Genomic DNA, 15,742 nt, shown 5'->3' with positions numbered 1-15,742 from the left:
CTAGACAGACCTTTGTTGGCAATGTAATGTCTTTGCTTTTTAATATGCTATCTAAGTTGGTCATAATTTTCCTTCCAAGGAGTAAGCGTCTTTTAATTTCATGGCTGCAGTCACCATCTGCAGTGATTTTGGAGCCCCCAAAAATAAAGCCTGATACTGTTTCCACTGTTTCCCCATCTATTTCCCATGAAGCAGTTGCCTTCTTAGGCACACTAAATTTTATTTTACTTTATCTACCAACAATTTGCTGGTTTCCTTTGTGTTGTCATATTCCATCCACATTCAAAATATATGCCACTTGGCAGTTATTGCTTGCACTAAGGTGAGGTGGAGACAGCAATCATAATGAAGGGCAGGCACTCACATTCTGAGTACTCTCACTAGCTAAGAATCTGTACTCAAGATCAGGTACCTACTCAAAACAGGCACTGTTTCAGTTAGGATGGTCCATGCTGTAGTAACAAAATTATCTCCAGGGACTACCCTGGAATCCGCCTTACAGAGCAGGGCATGTGGGTCAAGAATCCGCCTTACAATGCAGAGGATGTGGGTTTGATCCCTGGTCATGGAACTAAGATCCCACAGGCCTGGAGCTACTGAGCCCACATGCCACAACTAGAGTCCACGCAGGGCAGGAAAGATCCTGTGTGCTGCAACTAAGACCCAAGGCGGCTAACTAAATAAAAACTAATATTTTTAAAAGGAGAGATCTCCAAATTCAGTGTCTCAGAGAAGAAGACATTTATTTCTCTTTCATATAAAAGATCAGGGTGAGGGTTCCAGGTCAGTGGCAGTCATTCAATGGACCAGGATGACAGAGCTCTATCATTCAGGGCTTCCCTGGTGGCTCAGATGGTAGAGGATTCGCCTGCAATGTGGGAGACCTGGGTTCGACCCCTGGGTTGGGAAGATCCCTTGGAGAAGGAAATGGCAACCCACTCCAACATTCTCACCTGGCAAATCCTCATGGGCAGAGGAGCCTGGAGGACTACAATTGCAAAGAGTTGGGGTTGCAAAGAGTCAGACACAATTGAGCAATGAAGCACACACACGCACATCATCCTTTCAGGGTGGCTGTTGTTGGCTCCATATCTGGAAGATGGATGGTGGGAAGGCGTGTCAGAGCACACCTGTGCGAGAACGCTAGGACCTGGTCACACCAGACTGCAAGGGAGACTGGAAAATATAGTTCAGCTGTGTGGGGCTCAGGAGAAAGAGGAGAAGGGGTTTTGTGGGCAGCTTGCCACCTTTATCACAGGCACCATACAAATTCTGCCTCAGCAAAATAAAAGATACTATATAAAGAGTGATTATGGCTTTTGGGGTTGTCAGAAGCATTCACACCTACAAACTATAAGAACTAATTCTGCTCAAGTGTCTATTTATGCTTCATCTCAGTAAGGGAAGAGAAAAGGAAAGAAATGGTTTATTTTCTTTGGGGATGATATAGGAAATAATATTAGCTTGTATACATTGTCTTAAATGATGGTAATACAGGGCTTAAGTATTTTTTTGAAAGTAGATTTTAGTATATGTTGAGAAGCTTTTCTCTCTTCAGTTCTTCAATCTATTGAGGAAGGAATTAGGCCAAGGAAGTTAAACTTCTTTTCTCAGGGGGCCTAACTGTTGGCCCAGGCTGGGTTCCAAGAGCTGAAACAAGGGATGGTAACTGGTGGGGCTGTTCTTTTGCTGAATAAAGAGTAGAAAAGAAGAATTCCATGTCTGTTTCCCAGGCATAAGGAGGACCAGGAAGCAAGGAAATCTCCAATTTTCAAGTCCACTGAGCAGAATACAAGAACAGGATCAAAGACAAAGAGTTCTCCATTGAGAACCAGCAAGATGGAGCAATCAAGTGCTGTGGGCAGCTGAGCCTGGAAAGAAGCCCAGAGGCCAGGCAGTCTTGAGAGGGAGGTTTCTCTAAGACCCTTAAGGAGCTGAGGCTTTGACATTCCAACCCTGCCCATTAGCTTTAGGCTTGTCCACTATCTCCATTTGGAGAAGAGTAATTTGAAGCTAAATCATACACATTATGAGAAAGCAAATCGTGAAGGAAAAACAAAACAAACAAACAAAATTAGTAGAACCACCTGTAGGACCTGTGTTGAAAGAGAGATTAGCTTTCCTGGAGAAGAGCTGTTATGCCATGGCAATTAAGCAACTGAATTTGCATTTTAAAAGAATTTGATCTACTGCCTATTCCTGCCATTAACTAGCTTGTGACTTTGGGTAAGTGATCTATACTCTTTAAATCCTAGTTTCCTATTCTGTAAAATGGGACATAAAAATAATACCTAACTCATATGTTTTCTTTGAGATTTAAATGAAAGACTGTTCAACTGTATTTAATAAATTATAGGAACTCAACAAATATTAGCCAAAAATATTTCCAAAAGTGGAGTTTTTCTTTCTTTCTTTCTGGGGTATAAAAACTGTTGCTTATACCTAAAAACCAATCAATCAAACCTCACCCCATGACCTCTTAGGCTCTAGTGAGTACAAGGGGAGGATTAAGTTATGATAACTGACACAGATAGCAAAAATATATGTTAACTTAAGACATTTCTTTTCAGACATGAGTGTTCCACTACAAATCGAGGTATATTTCTAAGATCTTAAGGAAATAAATACTATAAAAACATGACATGGTTCTAGTAATGTGAAAAAAAAAATGTCCACAGGGATATCTCAACATTCTTTCATATGTTCCATATGCTAAGAATTCATGAATCTTTGTAATCTTTCCTATCCTTACTCTGTCCAGATCAGTATACATTTCATTTTCAAGGACTCCTAGTCCTTTCTTAGGAACCCATCATCACTGGGCATGCCTGTACATCGTCTGGCAAACTGTGAGAACCGTATTAGCTGGCAATTGTGAGAACAAAAGAAGATTTTTCTAAAGGTGATGAGGCAGAAAGGGAAAGCAGATGCCTGTGAGGAACAGGGAGAAATGTCAAGGGAATTGGTCTATCTTCTTGGCAGCCTGAGACCTGATGATGAGGGGGCTGTGCCAGTGAATTGCCTAATGAAAGGGAAGGATCCAGCTGATTGCTCACTAAAGATGACTTGGAAAAGGAAACTGACAGTCTTAGGGAAGAGGAGTTGCAACATAAATTGAGGGGCATATAAAATTTACTGGTGTGATAAAATGAAAGAGATTTTCCCTCATGTGCTGGAAAATTAGCGGAATCTTCAGATTACCATAAAAATGTTTCATAAAAATTATATTAATTAAAGGTTTTAAAGCATCTCTTATGTATCCTATACTGGGCTAAGTACTACACATGCTTTACTTCAGTTAATATCCTACCCCTAAGGGTAAGACCAATATTGTCCTCATTTATCCAGACTGGTAAACTGAGGTTCACAGAGGTTAAGTCCTTACCTTAGTCCTAAGTAACTTTAATGAATGAATGCAAAGTATAGAGCAAAAAATCATCTACATGAAATGTAGCTAGGGAAAGAGATCTGTTCAAAGCTTACTTTTCAGTGATACTTAAATTCTAAGAAAACTTTGCTCACATACTCTTGGATGAATTGATAACTAGTTTTTGTGTCAGGAAAGGCATGTTTCTCTGAGGTCATGTTGCAGCATTTTCAAAAGGGTTTCCCTCAAAGGTGTTTCATCCATAGTATCAGAAAAGATCTCACGGAATGACTAATTTTTAGGAGTTGTGACCAGCAAGCCTTGTTGAGTCATTCTCTTTAGAATTAACCTCTGATTCATCAGATCTGTTTTGAACATTAATTATATTTAACATCTGACATCTTCTTTACCCATTATCCACATCATTGAATACCAGGGAAAAAATAAGCCAAACCCAGATTAAGGTTAAAATAATACTCAGTTATTAGTGATTTAAATTGAGTAACCTCAACATCCCATTAAGTTAAAAAAGAAAAAACAACTTACATTTCATAAGGTAAAAAAGAACATAAAGTATTTTTCTTAACATTTGATGTTAATTTCATCCACAAGTTACATGATACAAATTGTAAGCTTTTACATAAAAAGGATGGTTTTAATGTGATCATTCTAAGAAATGCAATGATCAGCAAGAAAGCATCTAGCTGCCCTTCCAGATCCTTGTGGCATTGCAAAATGATTGATGATAAATAGCTAAGGCTTCTAAAATTGTCACTAATGTTTGTATATAACCTGTGCCTAGGCCTTTAACTGAAAATGGTTAGTATTTGAACTCCCAACATGCAGAGAGATGTCAGCAACACTGGATCAGATAGACTATCTTAGAGAGAACTTCTTTTTCCCTTTGACAAAACAAAAGTACCTGCGGTGAACAGTTGTTGTTTTTGCCAGTGCAGCATCTCTTCCTCCTGGCTTGATAATGTCCCTCTGACTCTCAGGGGAGCACCCATCCCCATCACGTATCATCTTGGTAGACTCAAACTACAGACCAAAGTGCAAAGGGATGGGATGGCACTTTTCATTTCTACTCTCACTTTCCAATCAGATAGGAGTCCTAGGAAATTGGCTCAAGGATAGAAGATGGTCAGAGGAGAGTCTTTTGATGACAACTCCCAAAGAGATTGTCCTTGTTTCTTCACCCAGATCCTTGTTACTGTCCTGCTTTTGTCTGGAGTTCTGATTGTGCTTCCATTTCTTAGATCTTAGGAGCTATTCCACTTCTACTAAATTCCACTCTTAAGTTGATCAGTTTCTGTTTTTGCATTAACAGGTATAACTCATGTCCTTTCTTTTTTTCACTGCAAAGCTTAATAAACACTCTTTCTCTTTTTAGCATCCTAAAATGAGATCACATCTTTCCTAACAGCATTTCGGTCTTAACAAATGTAATATTTTCAATCAGGATGAACTTTTGATTAAGAGAATCATACCAGAATCTAAACTATGTCATAACAGATACAAGTAACCACAGACAGTACAAACAAGAGCTCTTTTTCATTCTTAGTTAATTTCTTCTAAACACTTAATATTTTGAGTTATCATCACTGGGAAACAAATAGAAAATATAACTCTTTTGTGCTTGAGCTTATTCAAAGTATGCCTTCTAGTGTACAATTTGAGCCAGCAAAAGTATAATTATGGCTCTGTTTTCAAGTATTGAAACAGTTAAACTATCTTTCTGGGTTAGGCTAAATGTATATCCAAAGGTGTATTATAAAGAATGAAAACAATTTGCTTAGACATTTCAGGTAAAATTCACTTAATCTCAATTTTCTGGCCACCTAGATTTGAAATGGTTAACAGCTTGAAGAATTAATTAAATCAATTTGAAATAGATCTAGCCATTCACTGAGGAGTGATAGTTACCAGGTTGGGCATGGGGATGCTCTCCCTCAGGACCAGCCAACATACTAACCAGGCTGGGAAGCACTGTAGACCTCTCATTCTTCAACACCCATCATATCTGAGGTTTTTCAGCTCATAGCATGTCTATACTGTGTAAAACATGTAAGTACATTTTAAGAACAATTATAAGGCGAACACATTCAAAACTGATATTACATTAATTATATTCAGCATTTTATATTTGCCTACTGAAAACTTCCCTAAACCCCAAGGCTAAGTTTCCATGCACCTCTTGTGATTACCGTTAAGAGTCCTTGTCCTTATCCCTATCGGAACATTTATCCTACTATTTTCATCCTTTTGTCCAGACCTCATCCATACCAGTGCTCACACATAAAGTTTATTAATGACACAAAGTACGCATTATTACCACTCAGCCAGGTATGGAGTCCATCACTTAGTAAATAACTGATGATATATTAATGAATGAAAATAAACAAATGACCCATCACTGTCTTCAAGTAGCACCAAGGACAGTTGGTGGAGAGGAACCAATAAAACAAAAACACAATTTGCTAGTTGTTTTGATAAGAAGAGTCGAGGAGAGGCTTAGAGTCAGGAAATTGGCACCCACTTCACCAAATCTTCCTGAAAATGGTGGGCTGAGCTTTAGTGGAAAAGCAGGTGTCACAAGTTGAAGGTGGCAACAAAAGAAAGAGTAAGCTTCAGGAAAGGCAGGAGACTGGATAGCTTGAGATGCTATTAAGTGACTGAAACACAGTCTAAATCAAGGGTTCTTAATCCAGACTGCAGATCCTGAAAGGTCCATGGATAGAATATAGAAGAGTCATGGACTTGGATGGGAAAAAAATAATCTCTGTTTTCATTCATCTCTAACTGAAATTTAGCATTTCTTTTGATTATGAATGTAGGTGACAGCTATTATATTAGTGATAACTGTGACCTTTCTCATAAAAACAAATAATAGAAAATTTCATATCATAGTAGAGTCATTGTAGATATCTTGAAATACAGTTTACACTCATTGATGATTTGACTTGTGGCAGTAATTGGATACACAAAATATCTTTAATGTTTTCATTTATTTATTTTTACACTCTTTCCTCTACTTATATATATATTTAAGATTTTCTGAAATAAAACATTTGAAAATATCAATAAAGAGTTAGATGAAACAAAATTGGTAGAATCATAGAATTCTATAGGATCCTCTTTTTAATATAATCTTAATGTTTTAATAAAAGTTTATAGGTACACATATTTACAAGTTGCTTCAGGCATGTCTGACTCTTTTGTGACCCCCATGGACTGTAGCCCACCAGGCTCCTCTTTCCATAGGATTCTCCAGACAAGAATACTGGAGTGGGTTGCCATTCCCTTTTCCAGGGAGCCTTCCTAACAACAGGGATCAAACCTGCATCTCTTTTGTCTCCTGCATTGGCAGGCAGATTCTTTACCACTAACACCATTTGTTGTAAAATACTTAGGTGTCTATTTCTCTAAAATTTATTTTTTCCTTGTTATTCTACGTATTTTATTGTATATGTTTAAATATTTAAAAGTATTGTTGAGAAGGGATCTCTAAAGTTCTCCAAATTGGTAAAGGGGTCCATGATAACAGAATGTAAAGGCTCTAAAGGCTTTTCAGGGTGGAAATCAGAGAATGGGGACTAATGGAAGAATCAAAGGGAAACTCAGAGCCAGTGTTTTCACCAGTGATACCCACTCAGTCCTAGAAGAATTTGCTCTGTATATCATTATTTTCCCTTTATCCCCTCCGTGGGGCTCACCCACCACAAAAGCATTATTTATGTTTAACTTTTTCCAAGAAAAAACAAGGCAAAAATTTGCTAATTTTCATTATATCAGGACACAGCTTAGAGTTTTTGAACTGTCACTTTTTTCATTTTTACAAAATATGAGGAATAAGCAGTCAAATGAGTTTTAGGAGATGAATACACAAACTATATTTGAAAATAAGTTTATGAAAATATAACCATAATTATCATCATAATAAAGTATCTTGAATTTGTACTTCTTTTCCAAGAAGTTTCATATCTACAATGTTTGTCCTTATAAACAATCTTTGAAATAGGTAGAATATGGACACAGGGGAGAAAAAAGGAAATTGTGACATGAAGATATTAGAGTTGGTGTTGGAGAAGACTCTTGAGAGTCCCTTGGACTGCAAGGAGATCCAACTAGTCCATCCTAAAGGAATCAGTCCTGGTTGTTCATTGGAAGGACTGATGTTGAAGCTGAAACTCCAATACTTTGGCCACCTGATGCAAAGAGCGGACTCATTTGAAAAGACCCTGATGCTGGGAAAGATTGAGGGCAGGAGGAGAAGGGGACGACAGAGGATGAGATGGTTGGCTGGCATCACCAACTCAATGGATATGGGTTTGGGTGGACTCTGGCCTGGCGTGCTGCGGTTCATGGGGTCGCAAAGAGTCGGACACGACTGAGCGACTGAACTGAACTGAACGGACAAACGTTAAGGACTCAGTCTGCTATGTATTCATATTGTGTGTGACAGGGGAATAATACAGGGAATAAAAGACAGCATTTTCAGCTTCAAAGAATGCCCATTTTACTCCATATATGGACCCAAAAGAGTCAAACATATGACTCTTTCATATGTCTGTGAAAGAGTATGAGACTGTTTAACAGTATAACTGGTGACAAAACTTCCAAAATAAGCTATTTGAGTAATTTGAACACACACAGATTTGGGGTTGCTTCATGGAAAAGGCTTTTAAGCTCCACTTTTAAGCTCAAGAGTAATAGATAACTAATAATTATTGCACCTTTAGTAATTTCTGGGCACTGTGCTAAACGTTTGTCACGTTCCTCGGGGTCATACAACAGGCTAGCGATATATCCTGCAGAAGAACACAAAACAGTTTGAATTCCAAGTCAGAGCTCTTAAATATTGACTAATAACCTCCATGGGAACTAGGACTCAGTCTCCTCGTTATGTTGTTTCTGGAACAGCTAGCATGGTGTTTGGTAGACATTAGATGTTTGAAAATTTGTAGTTGAGTGTATTTTAACTAAATCAAGGAGGAATAGCTCCAATCTAATAAGTGATAACACTGAAATTCAAGTTAATTGGCTGTTAATTCTTCCCGTTAAATTCATCCTTCCAAACTAACAGCACAGACATGGGCAAAATTACACTTAATCATCCCTTCATTTCTATAGCTAAACACTGAACAACAACAAAATACATATCTATATAAAGAGATTATCTTGCGTGTGTATTTTTGTGTTATTTATGAGAAACTCCTGTTCATCATTCAACCCTTTGGTCTCCATTTCTTTTTCTTATCACAAGGCCTGTATTTCTTCTTTTCATTATGATGTTCTAAATATTTTAATGTGAGCATACATTGGACTTCAGCCTCGTTTATCATTTAATTTTCACTTTGTATCTTATAATGTCCTGTTTCCATGAATCAATCATATGGACAGATGACAAATTGTTTATTCCTTTTATTTATTTCCAAATAGATTATCCTTCCTGGATGTATGACTCACTTGTTCTCTATTCTTTTCTACCCAGTGTCCTAACCGGAAAACCACAGCTCTTGATTTCAAAAGGCTTGCAACTTGGTTTCCTTGGAATTACCACCTCCACGCTGCCGCTCTCCAGAGAAATCCTAGTTAAACAGTTCTGCTTGATTTACCCAAATCCTTGGCATCTTCCAATTACCCAAGATGAGCGTTTTGTAACTAATTACATCAAATGCTTCTGAGTTCAAATTTTAAAATGCCCTCTCTTTATTAGCAAAATGGCTGTTCACATTGTCTCAGTCAAACTCATGATGCTTATCTTAAATTAGTTATTCTGAATAAATATTGATTTCCTCTTAATTTTTGTTCTATGATTTTGCAAATTCTTGACAATCCATTCCCATGACAATATTTAGGAGATAACATCCACAGAAAAATTCAGAAACAATTCCGAGACGTACTATTTCCCAACCAAGCTTTATTTCTTCAGAGACTAAGTAGTATTTCTTCAGTGGCTCTTTGATTCAAGCAGCAGTAACTAAACAAGGGATTCTCCCTACTCAAAGTGTGGTTCTCACAGCACACATACACCTGTATGTGTATGTGATACATCTGTATCACCCAGGACTGTAGAACTCGGACTCCCCCGGGGCCTACTGAGTCAGAAGCTGCATTTTTAACCAGTTGTCCAGCAGATATTCTAAAGGTTTAATCTAGTACTTCTGCTCTAAATGATTAGTAGTGCATATTTAGGGATATAGTATCAAGATGAAGGGGCTTCCCTGGTGGCTCAGATGGTAAAGAACTGCCTACAATGCAGGAGACATGGGTTTGATCCCTGGATTGGGAAGATCCTCTGGAGAAGGGAATGGCAACCACTCCAGTATTCTTGCCTAGAGAATTCCATGGGCAGAGGAGCCTGGCAGGCTACAGTCCATGGGGTCTCAAAGAGTTGGACATGATGGAGACACACACACATTGAGATGGACACACACACACATTGAGACACACACACACTGAGATGAAATCTTCACTCAAATTTGGATTCAGTGGAAAAAAATGAGGGAACTGACAAGTGAGCATGATTACCTTAGGAGTGAGATAACTGCATTACCATTACAAACCTTCCTAACTCTTCATCTTCTCTTACTCTACCAAATCAACTATTATCTTGGATTTCTCCACAACATATAGTTTCTAATTTGGCCAGGACAGACTTTGTACTGTTCTGCAAATGTTGCATGGCTGTACTTGTTTTAGTCAGGATTCCCCAGCAAAACAGAACCAATAGGATGGAGAAACAGAACCTACATGGATTTATTAGAAGAAACTGTCTCATGTGATTTTGGAGGCTGCAGGATGAGTCAGGGCATTGGAGACCCTGGAATGCTGATGGTTTACTTCCAGTCTGAGTTTGAAGACCTGAGAATTAGGAGAGAAGATGATGTAGGTTCTAAATACTGGCAGGCTCAAGACTCAGGAAGAGTTAATATTTCAGTTCAAGTTTGTGGGCAGGAAAAAAGTCTATGTCTCTGTTTGAAAGGAATCAAAAGAGAAAAATTATTTTTTACTTGAGGGAAGGTCAGTCGTTCTTTTCTAGGTAGGCCTTCAACTGGTTGGGTAAGCACTACCCACAGTAGGGAAAGCAGTCTTCCTTCAGTTTACTGATTTAAATGTTCAGTTCAGTTCAGTTCAGTCACTCAGTCATGTCTGACTCTTTGCAACCCCATGAATCACAGCATGCCAGGCCTCCCTGTCCATCACAACTCCCAGAGATTATTCACTCATGTCCATTGAGTCGGTGATGCCATCCAGCCATCTCATCCTCTGTCATCCCCTTCCCCTCCTGCCCCCAATCCCTCCCAGTATCAGGGTCTTTTCCAATGAGTCAACTCTTCGCATGAGGTGGCCAAAGTACTGGAGTTTCAGCTTCAGCATCAGTCCTTCCAATGAACACCCAGGACTGATCTCCTCTAGGATGGACTGGTTGGATCTCCTTGCAGTCCAAGGGACTCTCAAGAGTCTTCTTCAACACCACAGCTCAAAAGCATCAATTCTTCGGCGCTCAGCTTTCTTTATAGTCCAACTGTCACATCCAAACATGACCACTGGAAAAACCATAGCCTTGACTAGACGGACCTTTGTTGGCAAAGTAATGTCTCTGCTTTTTAATGTGCTATCTAGGTTGATCATAATTTTCCTTCCAAGGAGTAAGCATCTTTTACTTTCATGGCTGCAATCACCTCATCTAAAACACCCTCACAGTATCACCCAGAAAATATCTGACCCAATATCTGGACACCCCATGGCCAGTCAAGCTGATACATAACATTAACCATGACACTTTTCATGTTTTCATTTCTTGGAATTGTCCCTTTTCCATTGCACACCTGTCAAGTCATAGCTCAAGTCTATGTTTTGCAAGAAGATTTTCCTAACTTTCCTTCATTGATTTCTTCCTCATCTCAACTACCAATAGCACTCAGACAGTCAATACTATGTGCTAGTCCAAAGTGATATACTACCTTAGTTTTTCTATTCTTGTTTTTGGAGTATTAGACTTGCCTCTACCCAACTGGTGATAATCATAAAGGCAGGACTCCTATCATACTTTTAACATAAACCTCACAGTGCTCAATACTCCTCAAATTTTGGCTAATTGGTTTTTTCTTTATTTTCCCATTTCATGAAAATTTTTATCTGAGTACTTTTACTAACTAGGAGATACTATAATACTCTTCCCACAAGAAGTACTTACTACTGAAATAAGCATTATTATTACATGCGTGCTGACAGTCTTGGAGATAGCCATGATGCTGAATTTTTATTGTACCATTTATTGAGTACAAAAAAATGACACCAGTGTAGTTTGTCTTAACTTGCATTCCCACACTGACATAGGTTTTGCTGAGAAAGCCTTGGGAAATAGTATGTTCATATAGTAACCTACTTGATCTTGAGTAGGCAGCAATTATATTGTAATGTCCCAGAGTTACTGATGCTGGGCTTTGCAAAAAGATTAATGACACAGAAAAGACCATGGTGCTACACAATGAAGACATTTATTTTCAGCTCACAGTCTACACAGAAGGTGATTCTTCTCACCCAAAGGAGTTTAAAATGTTCACTGGTTGGTTCACTTCAAGGAAGAAACAGACAGACCATGGTAGAATTGATGAGATTAGGGTGACGCCGGAGTCTACAACTAGGGGGAGCCTCTAACACCTCCCCCAGGACAGCGATTAGCTCGCCTGAGTACACCTGAAGGAGGTAGAGAGCGGTAGAGGGAGAGGCAGGAGGTTAAGTGAAGAGGGAAGAAGTGGATCTCTGTTCTTAAAGCTGGGCTACTGCCGTTGATGAGTCTCCTTGCTGTCTAGGGAGCCAAGTGTGTCTTCACAGAAGCTCCCGGGGGCTAGGCTGGCTACATTCTCTCTGACAATGGCACTGGGACATTAGCTTTCTATTCTTTGATAAAGGAATCCACATGCCCATGCTTCTTTCCCTAGAATGTTTCCCTCTTAAAAACCTCATCCTTATGTAGATTGTCTACACTTAAAGGAGAAACGAGAACACTCTTCTGTTTGCCCTGTGGTTTGGGGGTCCTGCCCTAATATTCACAGGGCAGGATAAAGAGTACAAATGGAGGTTCATATACTGTATGTCTAAATATATAAATGCTTAAGCCAACAAATGCTTGCATGAAATACATTCCAACCCACATCCTTGACCTAGAAAGCCTGGTTCAAGTTTAGGCTGCATCATAGCCCTTATGTATAGTTCTGTTCACAGCAACACCTTCCCTTTATCACAATCTTGGGCACAGTCTGCCCTTTGGGAGATGGACAGACAGAGATACCAATTCAGGTCCAATACACTCGGTGCCTGTTGGGTGGGCAATTCCAGTATCTCTGGAATTTAGACATTGGTCTTAGAACTGGGGTCACAAACTCAATGGGAAAGGAAACAGCCAGCAGATGGCTACAGTCAAATCTTTGGTTCAGGAGCCCAGAGCAGCAGATCCACCTCCCCAGGTCTAAAGGCAATACTGAGGCTGGGGTGGGAGGCAGACAGGGACCCTTGTACATTAGTGCAAAAGTTTTGCAACTGCAAATCAGAGAAAATGCAGGGTATAAAATCCGGTGGGAAACTCACATATATACTACTCAGGTCGGCAAGTTAAAAGAGGCAGTCTCAGGAAATTTCCGTACAAACAGGCATCTTGTATCTCCAGCTGATTTTGGAAAGGACTCAGGTCTTTCACACAGGGCAATTGGAGAAAACTCCATACATAAAAAGTGTACTTGGTGTTAACTGCATAAATAAGAATTTGGGGCTTCCTGTGATTTTTACCAAAGCCCCTGAAGCAAGAGGCAGACTCCTAGGATAACCAGGATAAGATACAGAGCAAAGAATTATTAGCAGAATCTAGGAAAAGAAGAATCCAGACCATCCTAGGTCAGAAATCATGTTCTCGGTTACAGATCTATGACATAGCCTCATGGTTCACTGAATAGCAAAATGTACATAGTACTTTCAGAGTCAGGGTTCTGAAATATCCCATTGTTATCTATATGAATTCTCTAGGTCATATTATAGATTCTTACAGCAGCTCAGGAAAAACAGCTGAGCCCCTTCTCCCCATCCCTGTCTTCAGTGACTTCAGGACGGTTGCTTAAAATTGGTATTGGTGGGAGTATTTTTAAACACCATTAGTTGTAGCTGTGTAGTCGCTAAGCTGTATCTGACTCTTTTTTAACCCTGAGGACTATAGCTCCCCAGGCTTCTGTCCATGGGATTTCCCAGGCAAGAATACTGGAGTGGATTGCCATTTCCCTCTCCAGGGAATCTTCCTGACCCAGGGATCAAACCCACATCTCTTGCATTAGCAGGCAGATTCTTTACCACTGAGCTACCAGGGAAGTCCATTTTTTAACACCATAGAAAGCTACAAACATTACAAATTAGGGCTGTCTTCCTCTAGAGAGCCTTTTATTATTAATTTACCAGCACACAACTGTTCGTATGCCAAAAGCAGACAAAATATCAGGTAAGTAGTTCTCTTCTTAATGATGCTAATTTCTCAGTAGGCTACATATTTATTATACACAGCAATAATTTACATACTTATATCTAGATCTTATGTGAAGATACATAAAGTCCAAAAACTAGATCTTGTTTTCAAAGATTATGAATGAGAAATATCTATGTTTAAAAACTGTCAGGGTCATCTGATATTTTTATCCAAAGGTGATTTGAAAAGAATAAGTTATTGCCCAGGAAAGTAATAAAAATTAGTTTTGTGTTTAGGAAAAAAGGAGAAAAAGAAAATATTCTACTGCACCTGGTCAGAAAGTGCTACTTAGTTTCTGAGACTAACGTTGAACAGCAGGAAGGCATTCTCCTGTTGACGGTTTTACTCTGGGGTTTGTTTTCTGAAACTGCCTAGAGCATCAGATCCAAAAAAACAGGTGTGTGTGTGTGCATTTCCTATGGGAGTCTGTCATCCCTTTGGTTCCCTTCTCCTGTAAGAAATGGAAAAGCCAAGTTTCTTCCCCCGAGTCACGCTTCAACACGCCGAGGGCGGACACGGCACACCTGCTCCACCTTGGCCACACGTCACTCATCATCCGCGGAGAGAGAGGCATCCAGGGGAGCAGGCAGGGCGATCATCAGCCACCTGAAGAACCGGGCACGGCCTCCTCGGCTGTTTTCTGCGTCTGAAGGCATAAAGTTACAAAATTTGGAAAAGTCAGAACTGCAGGGCAAACCAGCTGCATAACTCCTTTGCAGGGAATGGGGATGGAAGAAAGTGTTTACGGTTTCTCAGCTCTGAGCACAGTTTGGAGAATACTAAACACAAGTGCCATGACTCCAGCCTCTTCCTGATTTATTTGCAACATCTGTGGAGAAATCCACGGCCTAGAAAGAAATTACCCTGACAACTCCTTTTACCTAAAGAGCTGTTGGATTTTCTCAGCGTTCCAGTCTAACACTTGCACCCAAAATGCGTTTGTGGAGTTGAATTGGAAAGGTTTTCATTTGAATTGACTCTAACAATTCTGACCTGGCTGGAGTTAATTGGTCTAGTGAACAGTAAATATTTTGATTTCCAATGAAATTCTGAAGACTAAGTATCTTCTTTACAGTAGGCATTATATTGTAGACACCCCACTAATTTTTACTGTGGTAGGCTTAATGATGGCTCCCAAAGATGTCCGTATCCTAATCTCCAGAACCTCCAGGGAATATGTGATGGGACATGACAAAAGGGGCTTTACAGGTGTGACTAGGTTAAGATCTTGAGATGGGGAGAGTAGTTTGAATTACCCAGGTGGGTCCAGTGTAGGCACAGGAAACTTATAAAAGAGAGGGCAGGGGGTTGGCGGAGAGATACACTGTTGTGTTGCTGTCCTTGAACACAGAACAAGGGGTGTGGAGCCAAGAAATATAAGTTACCTCTGCAAGCTAGAAAAAGCGAAGAAATGAGTTCACCTCTGGAACACCCAGAAGGAAGGAATATGGCCCTGCTGACACCTTGACTTCAGCCCAGTGGAAAACAGTTTGGACTTCAGACCTCTAGAACTGTAAGAAAATACATTTTTGCTGTTTTAAACCACTGATTTGTTATAGCAATAGTAAGAAACTAATATATTTATGGAGTAAAATTTAAAAATCCATTCAACTCTAAAGGGGGAATTTGTATCTGAAGTCTGCAAGGTTTAGAGACCATACCATTATGTTCATCACACACTTACTTGTCACAATTATATGCAAATGACTATCCAGATTTTATACCCAAGGTACTTGTGTTTCAACAACACTGTTTTTATTTAAGGCTAAAGGATAGTTTTTAGACTTAAGGAAAAACATATGATAGCATATGCTTTCCTGGGAAAGATTGAAGGCAGGAGGAGAAGGGAATGACAGTGG

This window comes from Cervus elaphus, chromosome 8, assembly GCF_910594005.1.
Source record: "Cervus elaphus chromosome 8, mCerEla1.1, whole genome shotgun sequence".
Classification (NCBI taxonomy): Eukaryota; Metazoa; Chordata; class Mammalia; order Artiodactyla; family Cervidae; genus Cervus; species Cervus elaphus.
Note: the sequence above shows the minus strand (reverse complement) of the source record.